Source organism: Canis lupus, chromosome 35, assembly GCF_003254725.2.
Source record: "Canis lupus dingo isolate Sandy chromosome 35, ASM325472v2, whole genome shotgun sequence".
NCBI classification, from domain to species: Eukaryota; Metazoa; Chordata; class Mammalia; order Carnivora; family Canidae; genus Canis; species Canis lupus.
In genome coordinates this window covers 16,581,544-16,598,832 of record NC_064277.1, presented here as the reverse complement: position 1 = coordinate 16,598,832, position 17,289 = coordinate 16,581,544, and the positions used below count along the sequence as shown (strand labels likewise).

The following is a 17,289-nucleotide window of genomic DNA, read 5'->3' as shown; positions in this document are numbered from 1 at the left end:
TGTATCCAGCAAAACTGACTTTTAAGTATAGAAACAGGCTAATTTGTTATCAAGATGGAAGACCTCAGAGAACGTTACTCACTTGAGTTCTTCCTGAGGAATCTAGAGAGTGAAGCTCAGCAACCAAAATGACTAACAGGCAATGACAGAAGGACAGTGGTTAGCATGAAATCTTTAATGATGTCTAGCACCAAGACGAAATGAGGATGTATTTCCATCAGGGTACAGTCAAGTGACAAACCACTGAGTAATTTGAAGGGAGAAAGTTTGCTATAAAGCATTATTAATGGAATTGGAGTGAAGTTGGTGAGTAAGAAGCAAAGAGAACTACCATGTAGGGGCAGTAGATCTGGGGAGCAGCCACAGCTCCCAGCACTGAAATTGAGTGGCCAAGGAAGAGCTCCTCACCCCCACCCCTACCCCCACCCTGGGGCTGGACCTTGCTGGAGAGGACACAACTGTCAGTCATTGCTGGACACTGAAGCTTACCTAAGTGTGGCCACAGTTGGACTTGTTAGAAATCCTCTCTCTGGAGTGTTTGAGGAAGCTAACCACAGGATAGCTTTTCTCAGGTGCCCTATCTCAGAATTCACCTCAGAGTATCCAGAGAAATCACTTACAGGAAGGTGCTTTGCCAGCAGCACACCACTCTGAAGCCATCCAAGGGAGGGTGTGGTGGGGAAAGCGGTCTGGGAAGTTGCTGTGTGTTGTTGGCCACTGGGCAGTACTAAAATGAACCATGCACCCTGCAGGAACCCAAGGAGGTGAGCACATGAAAACCAGAAACGGAAGCCTCTTCATCCCCCAGTGGCCCTCCAGTGCCCTCTACTAACAAGGCCTAACATTTGACCAACTGGCATGGAAGAAGTATTTATAGAGTTCAGCCCCATTATTGCAGAGCAAGCAAAGATTTGGAGCTGAGAGTCCATAAACAGACATCTAATACAGGGTTAAAAGAGTATAATTTGAGATGGATTTATATTCTGTAATACTGATACAAAATTACTATAAAACTGGGAGTATGGGGAGAATGTAGGCAAAACATTTTAAAGTATAATGATGGTAAATTTTAGTATCTTGAGGATGTGTGTATAATGTTATAAAATGAGTAATTATCATTAGTATGAACTTTTATCTATCTGTCTGGTTTTCTGGTTCTTTTCAGTAGCGGTCATCATCCTTATTACCTGGACTGTGGTCGTGAAATACGATGTCCCACTAAAAGAAACAAGGGCTTCTTGGAAGGATGGATGATTCTAGATCTGGGGTGGGAGATGCATAAAATGAGCATGGTATATCTTGTTAAAACTAGAGAGCAGAGGAATTTTAAAGCCTTCTAGAGTTATGTCCAGTGGACCCAGAAGCCAACTTCAGAGGCTCCCATTGGCCAAAGATCAGATAATTTGAGTTTCGGTAAGGGTAATAATTAGAATGAACTGTAACACATTACACATAAATTCATAATAATGTATAATCTTATCTAAAGGATTGAACTAGAGTCTCATCAGGTGTCTGGGATCTAACTATCAATTTGTATGAAATAAAAGACAAAAAAGCACGTTGAAATACACCACTACTGTGCAGTTTGCAAAATCCAGACTGAGGAATTGTACAAATCAAACTACTGAGTTCTTCAAAAGACATTGTAAGGAAAAGAAAGGAATAGGGAGAACCATTAGATTAATGGAGATTTAAAAGGCACCAAATTAAAGAAAAGAGCAAGACTAAATTATACTGTCTAGGGATACACTTAAGGAAATACAAGAAAAGTGATCAAAGTCAAGATAGTGATTACTTTTGGGGGAGGGAGGGGCTCATGTTTGGGATAGAGCTCACAGGGGGAGGGAGGGGCTCATGTTTGGGATAGAGCTCACAGGCTTCTGGGGTGGCTGACAAAATTCTGTTTCTTGATTTGGAAAGTGATTACAAGGATGCTCACCTTCTAATATACCATCAAACTGTTAAAGAAATTGACAAATGGAATTTTTTTCATTCACACCCAAACTCTGAAGGATATACTTCAGCAGAAAGGAAATGGAACTCAGAAAAAAGGAGTGCAATGTGAAAATGAAATGGCTTAAGAAAATTAATTCTCAAGTTAAATGAGATTGAGAAGAATTGTCTTGAGAAGCACAGTGATTGACCCTGTGTACTCATCTCTTTTCCAGAACACCTATTGAAAGGAAATAAATGAATAAAGTTATAACCTACAGGTGGATGTAGTTTTGCAAGATAGAAGGTCCTGACCTAAGGAGGAGAGGCTTGGGACGGATGTTTTGGAAAGTGGAAGTGAAGTACAGTGCTGACAGGAAGAAGATTAAATAAAAGTCTTTTTTTTTTAATTTTTTAAAAATTTTTATTTATTTATGATAGTCACAGAGAGAGAAAGAGAGAGAGGCAGAGACACAGGCAGAGGGAGAAGCAGGCTCCATGCACCGGGAGCCCGATGTGGGATTCGATCCTGGGTCTCCAGGATCGCGCCCTGGCCAAAGGCAGGCGCCAAACTGCTGCGCCACCCAGGGATCCCCTAATAAAAGTCTTTATCAGTGACTCTTCGTACCCAATTCTCCCCGCCAGACCTGTTCTTGAAATTCCCAAGTGAGATACGGGAGTAGTCTTCTTTTAAGAAATTAGTTAGTCCCAGAGAAAGCCTATGTGTTGCCATTGGTGGGTCCAAGAACAAAAAGTTTGGTTTGCCAGCTTATCACTCTGCCCCAAACCTACCAATAGATCAAAATAAGAGTACAAGATTAGGAAAAGAGCTTTCCAAGATAGAAGTGAAATCTATTAATATATTAGAGTTGTAGAGAATAATATTGATGAACATTTGACAATTTTTTGAAAAAACTTAGGTATAAAATCAAACATTTTAAAGATTTTTATTTATTCATGAGTGACACAGAGAAAGAGGCTGAGACATGGGCAGAGGGACTCGATCTCAGGACCCTGGGATCACAACCTGAGCTGAAGGCAGATGCTCAACTGCTGAGCCACCCAGGCTTCCCAAAACCAAACATTTTAAAAAGAAAGGCCATCCTCAGTACCAGGAAAAGTAAGCCTTTCCTTGCTACCCAGAAAGGTCCATATGGTGTTGTTTTGAGTTGCTGTCTTAACTTAAAGAGAAACTTTTGCAATGTCTGGAGCCCTTACTGTCCTACAAAAGGAGGAGATATCCTCAGATTCCTTGTGGCAGTACAATTTAGATGGCCTCAATCTTGATTTCCAAAGGAACTGTACATCTACAGAAGGAAAAATGATATCTACATCATAAATCTGAAGAGAACCTACGAGAAGCTTCTGCTGGCAGCTCATGCTATTATTTCCATGGAAAACCCGGCTGATGTCATGTCGCACGCATCCTCTAGGAATCCTGGCCAGCGAGCTGGGCTGAAGTGTGCTGCTGCCCCTAGAGCCACTTGTTGCTGGCCACTTCACTCCTGGGATCCTCACCAACTAGTTCTGGGAGCCACTCCTAATGGATACTGACCCCAGAGCTGACTACCAGCCTCTCAAAGAAACATCTTCTGATAACCTGTCTACATTGCTGCATGAAACACAGACTCTCCTCTGCTCCGTGTGGATATCACCATCCCTTGCAACAATGAACTTCCTCGGCGGGTCTGATGCGGTGGATGTTGGCCCTAGAGGTTCTGGCATACATGGCAACATCTCCTGTGGACTCCCATGGGAGATCATGTCCAATCTCTCCTTCAACAGAGATCCTAAAGAGATTGAGAAGAGCCTGAAAATCACACTGCTGTTGAAAAGGCTGTGGCCAGGGAGGAACTCCAGCCTAAATGGATTGTTGCAAGTCCCAAGTGTACTGCCACTGTGCCTAAGGTCAGAGGCTGGTCTGCAGGTGAGCAGGGGCCCTCTGTGCCTACCCAGCTGTTCCCTACCATAGCCTGGAGCACTCAGCTTGCCAGGCAAGACTGGTTTGTGGCTCCTTCTGCCCATACTACCAAATGGGGAGGAATAACGGCTGAGTAGTCTCAGACTGTTCCACAGACTTTTAAGCAGGAAATGGACATGAGGTGATGGAAAATAAACAGTTTTTAAAAATACCAGGGGAAAAAAACAAACAAACAAACAAAAAACAAACCCAAGAAAGGAAAGGAAACACAGTCATAATTGCAACTTGGCTCATTATTGAATAGTATTTCTAAGATTCGTAATAATATCAATACTATTGTTTCAGCCAAAATTGTAATGTGTTACTTTGAGAGGATGGGAAATAAAAGAGGTAGGAGAAGGCATAAGGTAGCGAAACACTGATCTCCTTTATGAAGAGTCAACAGACACCTAAATGACATGACATCTAAAGGTGAGATATAAAGAAATTGAAGTTAGCATATTATTTAGAAATATGGAGGCAAATGTCAGATGAAACAGCTGAAAGAATTTAAAATACTCAGGGTCACCTTCATGGAAATTAAATGGAGGCTTCCCTTTTTCAAGACACGTACACCTGTCAGGAAGATAATGTAATATTCTGATTTTGTAAAAGCAAAAACAAAAAACATGTCACCAGCAAGAAAATAGATAATATTCATGCTGTGAATACACTTGCTAGGGTTATGCAGTGCACACCCTGCACACGACACCAGTGAGCTTGCTTCCAGGGAACAGGATGGGGTGTCCAATGTGGGGCAGAGTATGCCGTTTTTCTTCTACTCTTTGAGTGTTCTTTTTTAAGATTATTTATTTATTTATTTATTTATTCATGAGAGACAGAGAGGCAGAGACACAGGTAGAGGAAGAAGCAGGCTTCTCACGGGGACCCCAATGCGGGACTTGATCCAAGGACCCCAGGATCATGACCTGAGCCAAAGGTAGACACTCAACCACTGAGCCACCCAGGTGCCCCTACTATTATTTGAGTTTTTAAAGAAACTATTACTTTGGTGGCAAGGAAGTAAGGAAAGATGAAAAAGGAAATAAAAAAGAAAGTGCGGGGGGGCTGATTTCATGGCTGAATAGAGAGGGTTCAAATAATGTCACCAGGATCTGGCTTCTGTGCCAGCAATGCAAACTCTGCTGTTAGGATAAAAAAAAATGGTTTTAACCTTCACATTCCATATTCCTGGTCTTGAGCAGGTGCACACTTTGAAAAGTTGTGTGCATATCAGTTAAGGGACAGAGAATCAGTGAAAGAAGATAACAATAGAGGAAAAGAACTTTTACAGAATCAAATAGTAGTAGAAGGTTAAAAAAATGTTTAAAATATAGCAGGAAAATCAAGGAAAACAGAGATGGAGAAAAGAGCACAGAATGATAGAGGACTTTGCTGACTTTGAGAGAACAGTACCTCGGAACAGGGGAAGCCACATCAGTCTATTGCAGTGGTTTACAAAATCTGGTTCCTGGACCAGAAATAGCATCTCCTGGGAATGTGCTAAAAATGCAAATTCTTGGGTCTCACGTTAGACCTTCTGAATCAGAGACTCTGGACCTGAGGGTCTGCCAATCTGTATTTTAAGGAGACTTCCAATTGATTCTGAAGCACGCTAAAGTTTGTTGGCAGTGTACAACCCTTAGGGGATCGATACTGGAAAAGACTACTCCCTTTCCCCATACAGAACATGCCTTTGGAAAGCTCAGTAAAATCTGCAGTAGCTGGCAGCATAGAATTGTGTACATAAAGCGTCAAGGGGGCCATTTTAATTCCTCCTCTGTAGTTGTTAGGAAATGTTTTGGATTTCACATCCAGACTAGAAAATTTTACTTTAAACACATTTGAGACTTTTAGTTGACATGAATAACAAGATTGCAGAAAGGTGACTTTATCTGATTCTTACTCTGGCCTCCAAGGTTTGGGTCGGTGTGGCAAGAACACTTGACATGAGATCTATTCTTTTAACAGATTTTTAAGTATACAATATTGTTAACTGTAGATGCTATATTGTACAGCAGATCTCTAAAGCTATACATCTTGCATAACAAACTTTATATCCATTAGCTTTTGGGTTTTATTACCAGGGATCCTTTTCCCCTTTGAGCAACAGCATCCTGCCCCATCCCCATTCTTTCTATTCTCATGGGAATGGGACTGTCAACTACCATTCTACCAACCTGCCCTCTCCTCCTCACAGTTGGGTGAATTGGGTTTTTGTCTAAGTAGAGCTTGAATCTTGAATGGTGACTGCAGGTGGTTGGATACCTATCAGTCTAAACAGACCGTCTGTGAGCTTCTGTTACTGGATCCTCGGATTGTCCATGGTTCTCGATCACTTTAGAGTCGTGCTCACCTTTCCCTTTGATTCTGTGAGTCACCCATTATTCTAGTAATATCCCCCCCCCCCCGCCATTAGCCAGTGTCAGATTCTTTGGATTACAATCCCAAAATAATAACCATCACAGAATAATATTCACAAAACTCAGTACCAGTTGAGCCACACATAAAATAGACTCATTTTTCATTATTCAGCATCTCACTGGAGAACTAAGCCTCCTCCCATTCTTAATCTGTTGTTCTGATGAGAACTGACTGTGGCCCTCTGGCCTTGCCAATAAGCACATCCACTAGCCACAGGTTCAGGGATAGAGTCATCTCTGGGATTTTGCCATCTGAAAGGAGGTACCCATCATTCACTAGACTGCCAGCCACATGCAAGGATAGTATGATCCTATAGCTGCTGATGGCCATTTTTGATGCCACATGAATGATTTTTTGCCTGAAACTGAGACCAACGTAGAGAAGGGTGGAACCAAGAGATGGAGAAACAGGGACACCTGGGTGGCTCAGTGATTGAACGTCTGCTTTTGGTTCAGAGCGTGATCCGGAGTTCTGGGATTGAGTCTCGCATCAGGCTCCCCGCAGGGAGCCTATTTCTCCCTCTGCCTATGCCTTTGCCTCTCTCTCTGTGTGTGTGTATCTCATGAATAAATAATTAAAATCTTTAAAAAAATGATGGAGAAACAAAATACTCTTGTGACATGTTTCTCTCTTGGATTCAGTAATGTCTGAAACCATCTCCTTGAAATTTTTTAGAGTTGCTGGAGCTAGTAAGTCCCTTTTCCCTTTGTTTCTGTTACAACCAGAAGAATCCTACTTTGGGTAGGGATTCCAAAGTTCTTCACATTGTTTTTTTGTCAGTGAACTAAATAGCTTACTAGTTTTCCATGAGAAGGAAAGTTGATCACTGTTTATAGCTTTCTGCAATTATTCACTTTCAACAAACTTCCTTAGAGCTGGGCCATAAAATATTTAAGTGGTTCTATCTGATGTTGCTCTTGAAAGTCTTTCTTCTCATTTATTTCAAAGCACTGCCCCCTAGTCACAGACCAGTGATGTTGATGTTTTTTCCTTGGTGGGTAGCCCTTGGTCACCTAGGCATTCTGCTCCTCATAATCCTGTAGTCTGGCTATAGTCATTTCAGGAGTACCGTGCACCAGTGGGTCTCAATTCTGGCTGCACACTATAATCTCTGAGGAGCCTTTAAAAACCACCCATGTCTGGGCCCCACCCCTAAAGATTCTAATATAACTGGTCTTTTTTTTTTTTTCTTCCAGTTCTAAGATTGCTTTTTTATTACCTCCATGTTTTTGAAGCAGTTCATGACCAGCACAGTGCTTTGGGAACATTTTTGTTTTTAACAATAAATGAAAACATTTCTCTGACAAAAAGACATATGTTCCTTCAATAGGTAAGAAAAGCTTCCCGCCCCTCCCCACTTTGCCCTCCCCTCTGGCTGGAGCAGTCTCCACGGGGACCCAGACTACTACCCTAGAAACATTCAGCAAAGTGACCCTTAGCCTTCCTGACCCCCTTCCCCAGCAGTGGGGATGAGGGCAACATATTCCTCATGGGCCATTTGATCTTGAGGTTCTTCAAGGCTGATTCCAAGCTCTTCACATCCCAGATGCTCATGCTCATCCATTCCTGTGGTGCAGAACTGTGAGCACTCAGCCTTGCCCCCGCTGAGCCCGAGATCTGGCTCACGCTGTTCTTATGCACTGAGTCCAGGCCGGAGCCAGGAGCCACGCTGCCCTCTGAGCTCGCCTTCTTGTCCAGATTCTGGAAGCGCTTTCGGGCGGTCAGGCCACGCTGCGAGCTTTGCTTGGGCACGTCCAGCCGCCCACCAGAACTCAGTGTCCCTGTGGTGCTGTCATAGGTAAACAGCGCCGGAAAACAGTCGTGGCCCGCTGCCACCAGACTGTTTTCTGTGATGAAGGTCAGGGCCAGCAGTGGCAGCGTTTCAGAGGCCAGAGTGGCAACAGCTATTTTCTTGTCGGCATCGGCTAGGCACACGGTGCTGTCGTGGCTGACCCAGGCCACGCGGCTGCCACTGGCCTGGAAAGAGGTGCCGTGCACCCAGCCACAGCTACTGCTAGACTCAAACATCAGCTCCCCAAAGGGCATCTTGGAGCCCCACGGGGTGGGTGCTGGCCGCTCCTCCACCTCCTTGATGTAGGCCGAGAAGATCCTGCACTTGAAGTCGCAGGGAGCCCCTGCCAAGAGCACAATGTTGGGGTGCCAGTCCAGGCTGAGGACCGTGGAGCAAATGGGCTTCTTGATGCGCTTGCACACCCACCAGTCATTTTCCTGCTCAAAATAGCAGATGGAGATGACACGGGAGCCACTACCCACAGCAAACTTGTTCTCATGGGGGCCCAGCGCACACAGCAGGCAGCCCGGTTGATCCGCAGGATGACTAGTGTGGGCTTCCATGTGCAGCCCTTCAGCGTCCATACGTAGGCATTGCGACCTGTATTCGGTTACTCTCAGGGGCCCAGTCAATGCCTGTCCACCTGCCCATTGTGCTCCTTGAGCTCGTGGACCTTGACCCACTTGGCCCCGCTCTTCTCATAGATGTGCACCTGATGGTTGTTGGGACAGATGGCAATCTGGGTGCGGTCCTTGTTCCAGGCGTGGCAGCTGATGGGCTCCACCAGGAAGCTGTGGTAGGCCATGGCCGCTTAGCTCCTGGGGCGCCCCGGCCGCGGACTCTGGGCAGTCGACACCCCAAACCGGCTCTGGGCCCCGCGCGGTGCCGCAGCCACTTCCTCCTATAACTGGTCTTGATGAGGGTCTGGCCATCTGTGTTTTCTAAAAACTCCCAAGGCAATTCTATTGCTAGATTTAAAAGAAGACACACATTACATCTCTAGATTGGCCTAGCTGGTTCTAACTAAAAAATGTTGGTGATTCTTTTCTCCAGGGTTCCTCAAGCGACTAGGTAAATTTTCTTTACCTCCTCTAGCCAGAAGTTCATATCTGTACCCATCTTCCTCAACTTACAATGGGGTTAAGTCCCAAGAAACCCAGCAAAATGGTGAAAAAAACTAATACACATGATTTGCAGAACATCATATACAGCCTAGCCTACCTTTAACATGCTCAAAATTACACTACGGTTGGGCAAAATCATCTAGCACAAAGCCTATTTGATAATAACATGTTGAAGATCTCATGTTATTTATTGAACACTGTACTGAAAGTGAAAGCAGATGGTCATATGGGACAGAGTGGTTGGCTGTCAGTGTATTGGTTGTTCACCCTTGTGATCGCGGGGCTGGCAAGGAGCTGCCACTGCACTGCATCATAGGAGAGGATCACACCACATACCACCAGCCCTGGAAAGATCCAAATTCAAAGTTCAAAGTATAGTTTCTATTGAGTGCCTATCACTTTTGCACCATCACAAAGTCAAAGTCAGGGATTGTTTATAGTCATTTCCTGAGCATTTTAAGTTACAAATACTATGCCAAGTATTAGGAGTACAAAGGTGAATTAAGTCCCAGTCTTTGTAGTTGAGGAGCTATAACATAGATGGGAGAGATTGTTAGGTAATTAAGTTTGAAGCAAAAATGTGACCTTAAAGAAGGAGTGGTCAGTTTTATTTGCCAAGAGGCAGGTTTGACTCAGGAAAGACTTTATATAGGAGGTGACTTTGAGGTGAGCTAAGTCTTAAAAGTATTTATTACAAGAACCAATAATGAAGCCTATTCCAGGGAGAGGGTGCAACATGAACAAAGTTCATGGAAATAGCTAAGCTGTTATTTATGGTCTGCGATGGACTGAGTAGAGACAAATCTGGAAAAGTAGGGAGGGGCTGGATTAGGAAGGGCTTTTGTCCCTTATAAGAGAGTTTGGGACTTTATCTGGTGGACAGCAGAAGCTATTGGTGGGAAATAAACTCAGGGAGACAAACTCAGTCATATTTATTTTATTTTATTTTTTAAGAAACCTCTCTGCAGTAGCCATGTGGGAGGTAGGTTAGAATGGTGTGAGATTGAAGGCAGGAACTCCGGGTAGGAGACTGTCATTTAGATAAGATAGCGCCTCTGCCAGGACAACAGCAAGGGGAGGTAAAGGAAAGGAGGCATCTGAGTGACATTAAGGAAGCCCAGCTTGCAGAATTTGGTGAATGGATTTGGGGAGAGCAAGAGAAAGAGCACGGTCTCTGGTTTGGATGCCTGAGTGAAGACAGCAGGAAGCACAAGAAAGTTAAAGGGAGAACCCATGAGATGTCCAAGGGGTACTGGCTGTTGACTATATTGTGTCTGTAAAGATACAGATTGTGGTGTCAAAAGGATGCAGGTGGTCCTTCAAGTAGTGAGTAGATAGAAAATACCCTGAAATAACAAGAAAAGAAAGCCAAGAACAGAGGCTAGGGTAATATTGAAGAAAGAAAGGAAAGAAAAAAGACTGCGAAAAAAAAAAGTGAGGTGGGAAGGTTCCATGAGAAGGGAGCTATACCTGATGTTGAAGCTATAAAGAAATCAAAAGAGAATGGAAATGATGGTGGGCCACTCTGCCTTTTTCTCCCTCTTTTTGTAATAGCAACCCAGTCTCCTCTTACTGATGACCCACCCCCTCCCACTGTGTGCAGCTGGAGGGGGGCTGTCAGCCCATTCTGCTAGTGGGGAGGCCACGCCCACCTGGGACTTGGAAACTAGAGCCAAGTGACCAGAGGTGGCATACATTTTATATCAACATCAGTCTCTGATAAGACTATTGATTATTTGTTGCTATCTACATTTCTTCCTTTAATTTTAGAGGCTGTAATAGCCTTCCATTATTTTTTTAAGACTTTATTTTAAAATAATTTCTATACCCAACATGGGGCTTGAAACTACAACTCTGAGATCAAGAATTGCACGCTCTACTGACTGAGCCAGCCAGGCGCCTTCCCAATAAATTATTCTTAAATGTAGGTTCACAAGTGCCAGTTTATGATATTTCTAACTAAAGAGTCTTAACTGGATTTGGCCCTAAGTAGGTCACTGAGGGTTTGCTGAGTAGTTTCATGGGATGAAAGGTGAAAAGTTGATTGAAGAGAGAAGGGAAGGTAAGAAGAGATAAGTGAATTTTTGAAGGAGTTTGTTTTAGAAGAGAAGGTATTAAGATAGTAGCTAATTACTTTTGCTATGTCTGAATCCATGTTTTTCTAGGACAATGGAAATGAGAGTTCCTGAAAACTGAACAGCCATGAATTTGCTCTTTTAGGATGGATTGTATATGACAGAGTCACCCCATGATAGGCAAATTGCTCTTTAAAATGTCTACTTCAGAATAAAGCTTTGTTTGATGTGATAAAGGGATAGAAAGCAATTAGAAAAAATAACAATACCTCCACCACTGGTTTCTTCCAGAAAAATGTGCAGTGCACCAAATAAAAGATTAGGTTGAAAAATAACTGGATTTTGAGAGCACTTGGGTGGCTCAGTCAGTTAAGTGTCTGACTTGATTTTGGCTCAGGTGATCTCAGGGTGGTGAGATTGAGCCCTGGGTTGGGTTCTGTGCTAGACTAGGTGTGGAGCCTGCTTAGGATTTTCTCTCTGTCTGCCCCCCCCAAAATAATAATAATAATAATAATAATAATAATAATAAATATTTGATTTTGGTACTAAATTTTAGAAATACATGTAAAATAAGGCATCATTTTTCTTTAGTCAAACTTGGAGTGAATTGCTATATGATGCTTTTCTGCCCTCCAGTGGTTGTTAAAAGGCATTGAGAAATGTATCCTCTGCTTTTAAATGTTCTAGAAGGGTATATGTTTTTTATAACAGAATTTTTGATTTTAGGAATTCAAAGTGATTTATAAATGCATCAGCATTCACGAGATGCACATATTCTTAAAAACAGGCAGCACTCATCAAGCAACCCAAGCCTCATATAGTAAACTGACTTTCGGCAACCAGTAGGTGGAGGAATTTCCAAAGCTAAGAACTCCACCACACTGTCGAAAGCCAGCTCCAGAACCTAAGGATCTTAAAAATAATCCCTTCAGTCTTCATTTGATACTAACAGAAACCAAGGACTGTTGACTAGCTCCAAGTTATGTGTACGGATACATGTAGTGCCCACAAAAAGCCTGAAAGGAAGGACGATTTTAGGGTTAGAATTAGATTGTTGCTTTTGAAATCTAAGAATTGGGAGTGAAAATGAAAGCTTTTAAGGTATGGACAGCAATGAGAAAAGCTAAAAATAAGTCGATGTGTGAAGAAAGTGACATCAGGAGGAAAGAAACCAACAAAGAAGTGTTCCGGTCACATGTCAGAGAAGAGTATGGTGCCCAGAAAGTTCAAGGTGGGAGGCTGAGTGTGGCTCCCACCCCGTCAACATTGGAAAACTATTATGAAAGACAGAGGACAAATATTTATAAAGTGTTGGTACAAATAAATGTTGAAAACATCCATTTGCTTCTGCTTGCTGCGCCTTTATTAGCAGTGGAAGCAACCAATCCAGGGGAAAACCACAGAAGCTCTTGAGCAGCCAGCTTAGCTTAGCCCTTTTACACTCAACTCAGATTTTTCCCTTGCAGTTTCTTGGTCATGGTACCACTCCTTCCAGATTTCTCCCTGAGCTCTCTCCAGCACATAGCCAACTAGCTTAATGCCCCTCTCTCCCTCCTCATTATTATTTACTCTATTTACATGACACCCCCACATTGTGCTGTTGTCATAAAGTAGGGCTCTACTGCCAGACCGTGAAACTTCAACCCAACTTCATCCAGTTCCCACTCTCTTCTTGACCCACTCACTCTTGCAGTCAAAAGAATAAAAAAAGTTCACGTTTCTGGTTGCTTCTCCATTTTCTCTTTTGTCATAGAGTTTTGTTGACCTGTATACTCTGTTTTAAATTTAATACCCTGGCTCACTTTATTCTTACTAACCACGATAATTTACCATCTTTTTATACAGTAAGCTTTCCCTACTCCCTACCTCCAGTCAATTTTGTGTACTTGAGTAAGCCATGTCATGTTTTTGCCTATCAGAATTGAAAAATTGTGAAGATTGATGGTACCCAGTGCTTATGAATTATAGATGAATGGGTTCCCTTGTGCACAGTTGGAAGGAGTGTAAATTTGCACAACTTTTTGGAAGGATAATTTAGTTGCATACACCAACATTCAGAATGTCTGAGCTTTGACTCATTAACTCCAGTTTTAGGAAACTGCCTTTCAGCAATATGAGCACTAGGGTATAAAGATACAAGTCAAGTATATTTTTCTGTAGGATTATATGTGAAAGGAAAACAATGAAAATAAATGAGATAGCCTTAAAAATTCAAAGCTAGGAATCAGAACAGTAGTGTAGCTTGTCAATAAGTTCAATAACTAGTGTTTTTTTTTTTTTTGAAGAAAAAACAATACAATAAAATTCTGGCAACATTAATTAAGAAAAAAAGAAACTACAACTATAGAACATTAAGAAAGAATATAGAGTTGAAAACACCAAAACAGTTAAAAAAAAAAAAAGACATTCAGTTTCATTCCAAATAATCCAAATGGATTTTTAAAATATTTTTCTTATGTATTTGAGAGGGGAGGAAAAGAAAGAGAGCATGGGGGGAGGCAGAGAGAGAGGGCAAAGAAGACTCCCCATTGAACAGGGAGCTGATCCCAGGACCTTGGGACCATGACCTGAGCCGAAGGCAGACACTTAACCAACTGAGCCACACAGGCATCCCTCAAATGGATTATTGTTTAGAAAAAAAAAAATTGCTTAAATTGACTCAACACAAAAACCTAAAGGCATTTTTAACTGAAGAAATTTAAAAATCAAAGAACTGACTGTCTAATGGCTAATCTTTTAGTTACTTTTAAATTCTAGTTTTCTAACCTCATTGTTTTGATCAAACAATGCCTGTGTATTTTTTTCATTGTGGAATTTGACACTAATTTTGAATTATTGAATCAATTTTTAAATGTTTCATAAGATATTGGAAAAATAGTCAATATTATTGGCACTTTCTAGCTAACCTGCAAAACCCAGAATATTCATTTTTTTAAAGCTTTTATTTATTTATTCACGAGAGACACAGAGAGAGAGAGAGAGGCAGAGACACAGGCAGAGGGAAAAGCAGGCTCCCTGCAGGGAGTCGGACGTGGGACTCCATCCAGGAACCCTAGGATCACACCCTGGGCTGAAGGCAGTGCTAATATTTGCCTACCTCTCAATCATTTTTAGTTGCAAAAGTAAAATATGCTTGTTATAACTAATTGAAACCACAAATAAATATTTTGCACCCCAAAGGATTGTCACATTGTCTATATAGATCTTTCTACATTGTCTTCTACTTTTTTAAAAGTAAAAAATATTTTAATTGTTAAAGTTCTTTAATATTTGCTTCATTAGGGGCACCTGGTTGGCTGTCAGTTAAGTATCTGTCTTTGGTTCAAGTCATGATCCCAGAGTCCTGGGATGAAGCCCCACATCGGGCTCCCTGCTCAGCGAGGAGCCTGCTCCCACTCCCTCTGGCTGTCACTCCCCCTGCTTGTGCACTTGCTAGCTCTCTCTCTGTCAAAGAAAATCTTTTTAAAAATTTACTTTATTAATTTATTTCTCCATTATTCCTTTAATATGCTTTGTTTCCTAACTTTTGCCAGAATGCTAATCACTCTATAATCTTTCATATGCAGTGCTTTTGTTGCCACTAATTTGTTACTGCAGTTTTGCTTTCTTCTTTGATTCAGATAAATCTTTTTCAGTGGTTGGACTATCTTGCTAAATCTTTTCTTCTCTGCTTTACCTTTACTACCTTGCCCTCAAATACTGTGGCCATATGTTTACTTTTTATGCTCTTAAATTTTCATTTTACCCTAACAAAGCATTAAGTCCATAAAACACTGGAAAAACAAGTATTTTCTCCATTTTTAGAGTTCCCAGGATCTTTCAAACCAATCTCATTAGTAATATAATTTAGATTTTTTTATATTAGAGCCATAGTTATTTTGTCTGTTAAATCTGTCCAAGACAGAAATACATATTAGAGCCCACTACTTTTATATTTAAAAATTCATCCTTTTGCATTTTTAAGTTATCGCTGGACACCGTTTTATGAAAAACAGTTCCACACTGTGGCAGGGAGATTCCAAAATCCCTGCTCCCTGGCATACGTGCTGGGTATAATTTCTCCCCTTGAGTATGAGAGAGATCTGTGAATATGATGAGCCAATCCTCCCATGATTTGATAAAGAGAGAGAACACACACACTCTCTCAGAGGCAGGGGGGCAGCAGAGGGAGCTGCAGAGGGAGAGGGAGAAGAGGCTTCCCACTGAGCAGGGAGCCCCATGTGGGACTTGATCCTGGGACCCTGGGATCATGATCTGAGCCAAAAGCAGACGCTTAACCAACTGAGCCACCAGGCGCCCCTAAAAGAGAGTTTAAAGGTCAGAGATGGAAGTGGTTGAGAGATGTGGAGAGGGATTCTCATGTTGGCCTTGAAGAGGGAAACAGCCCTGTTGTGAAAGGCCTATGGAAGAGGCCCTGAGGCAAGGACCTGAGTGCAGCTTCTGGAAGCTAAGAGAGATTCCCCAGCCAGGATCCAGCCAGGGAACAGAGTCTTGAGTCCTACAACCTCAAGGAATGGAATTCTGCTAATAATCTGAATGAGTTTGCAAGAGGACCCCCAAACCTTGGACAAGCTCTAGAAGAGAATACAGTTCTACGGCATCTTGATCTGATTTCAGTTTTGTTAGACCCTGACCAGAGCCCTTACCACGTCAGGCTCAGACTTCCAACTTTAGAGACTGAGATAAGCAGGTGTTGTTTTAAATGGTTAAGTCTGAGGTCATGGGTTATGTAGCAATAGAAAACTAATACAACCACATAAAGACTTCTCTGAGAGTTTTCTTTTCTTTTCTTTTTAAAAAAGATTTATCTGTTTATTTGGTGGGGGAGGGGCAGAGGGGGAGGCAGAGAAAGAATCCACCAGCAGACTCCGCACTGAGTGGGGAGTCCCTCTTCGGGGCTTGATCTTGGGACTCTGAGATCATGACCTGAGCTGAAATCAAGAGTCAGGAGTCGGGTGCTTAACCAACTGAGTCACCGGGGTGCCCCTGAGAGTTGTATTTTCTGTGTGAATTCTATCCATCATCATTATAAAGTAACCTTTAATTTTCTGCTTAATATATTTACTTTGAATTGTATTATATAGTGATAGTATTGTGACTCCTGCTTTCTTGTTTACATTAGTTTAATTTCCATTTACCCATCCTTTTAGTTCTCACATCTTGAGATGCTTTGTTTTAGATGTGGCTTTTAAAAAACAATGTGTATATTTGTTGAATCGTGTTTCTGTATTCTCGTGCTATAATATATCATGTTTATACCTATTTCTGTAATATCTTTGGTCTTAGGTTTCATCTTGCTCTATTCCCATTCTTCCTTTTTTATTTTTATTTTTTATCTTTTTAAAGATTTTATTTACTTATTCATGAGAGACATGGAGAAAGAGGCAGAGACACAGGCAGAGGGAGAAGCAGGCTCCTTGCAGGGAGCTCAATGGGGGACTCCATCCCAGGACTCCGGGATCACGCCCTGAGCAGAAAGCAGACTCTCAACCACTGAGCCACCCAGGTGTCCTGCATTCTTCCTTTTATTTTCTGTACTTTGGCAAATGACTTTTTTGTTTTTTTCCTCATATTTTAGAAAGCATGAATTTATTTTTAAAGAAACTTTTATATATATTTTTTAGAAATTAGAAAGAAAATTTAAGTTTTTCTAAAGAATCTTCAACCTGTATTTTTCCTCAAGGTAGGGACTGTGACACTTGTCCCCTTGTATTCTCAGTACCAATCACATAGAAGTGTTTTAAAAAATGTTTAAGTTGCTGAATTGAAATCACTGGGTTCTAAGCAGTTGTTCTGATTAAATAGCTTTTACCTCTTTTTTCAAATAAGCACTTAAAGCTATTTGATTTTTCCCTTTGGATTATATTTTTTCATGTTGATTACAAAACATTTTCTTCATGTGTGTTTTTTTTTTGAATCAGGAACCTATAATCAGTAGCAGGCAAAAAGAAATTGATAAAGCAAAAGGTAATTACTTTCTTT

At 41.7% G+C, this 17,289-nt stretch overlaps 1 pseudogene; it reads right to left on the bottom strand.

The window, feature by feature from the left end:
* Nucleotides 1-7,512: 7,512 nt before the first annotated feature.
* Nucleotides 7,513-8,978, bottom strand: LOC112659789 (actin-related protein 2/3 complex subunit 1B-like; annotated as a pseudogene).
* Nucleotides 8,979-17,289: the final 8,311 nt, after the last annotated feature.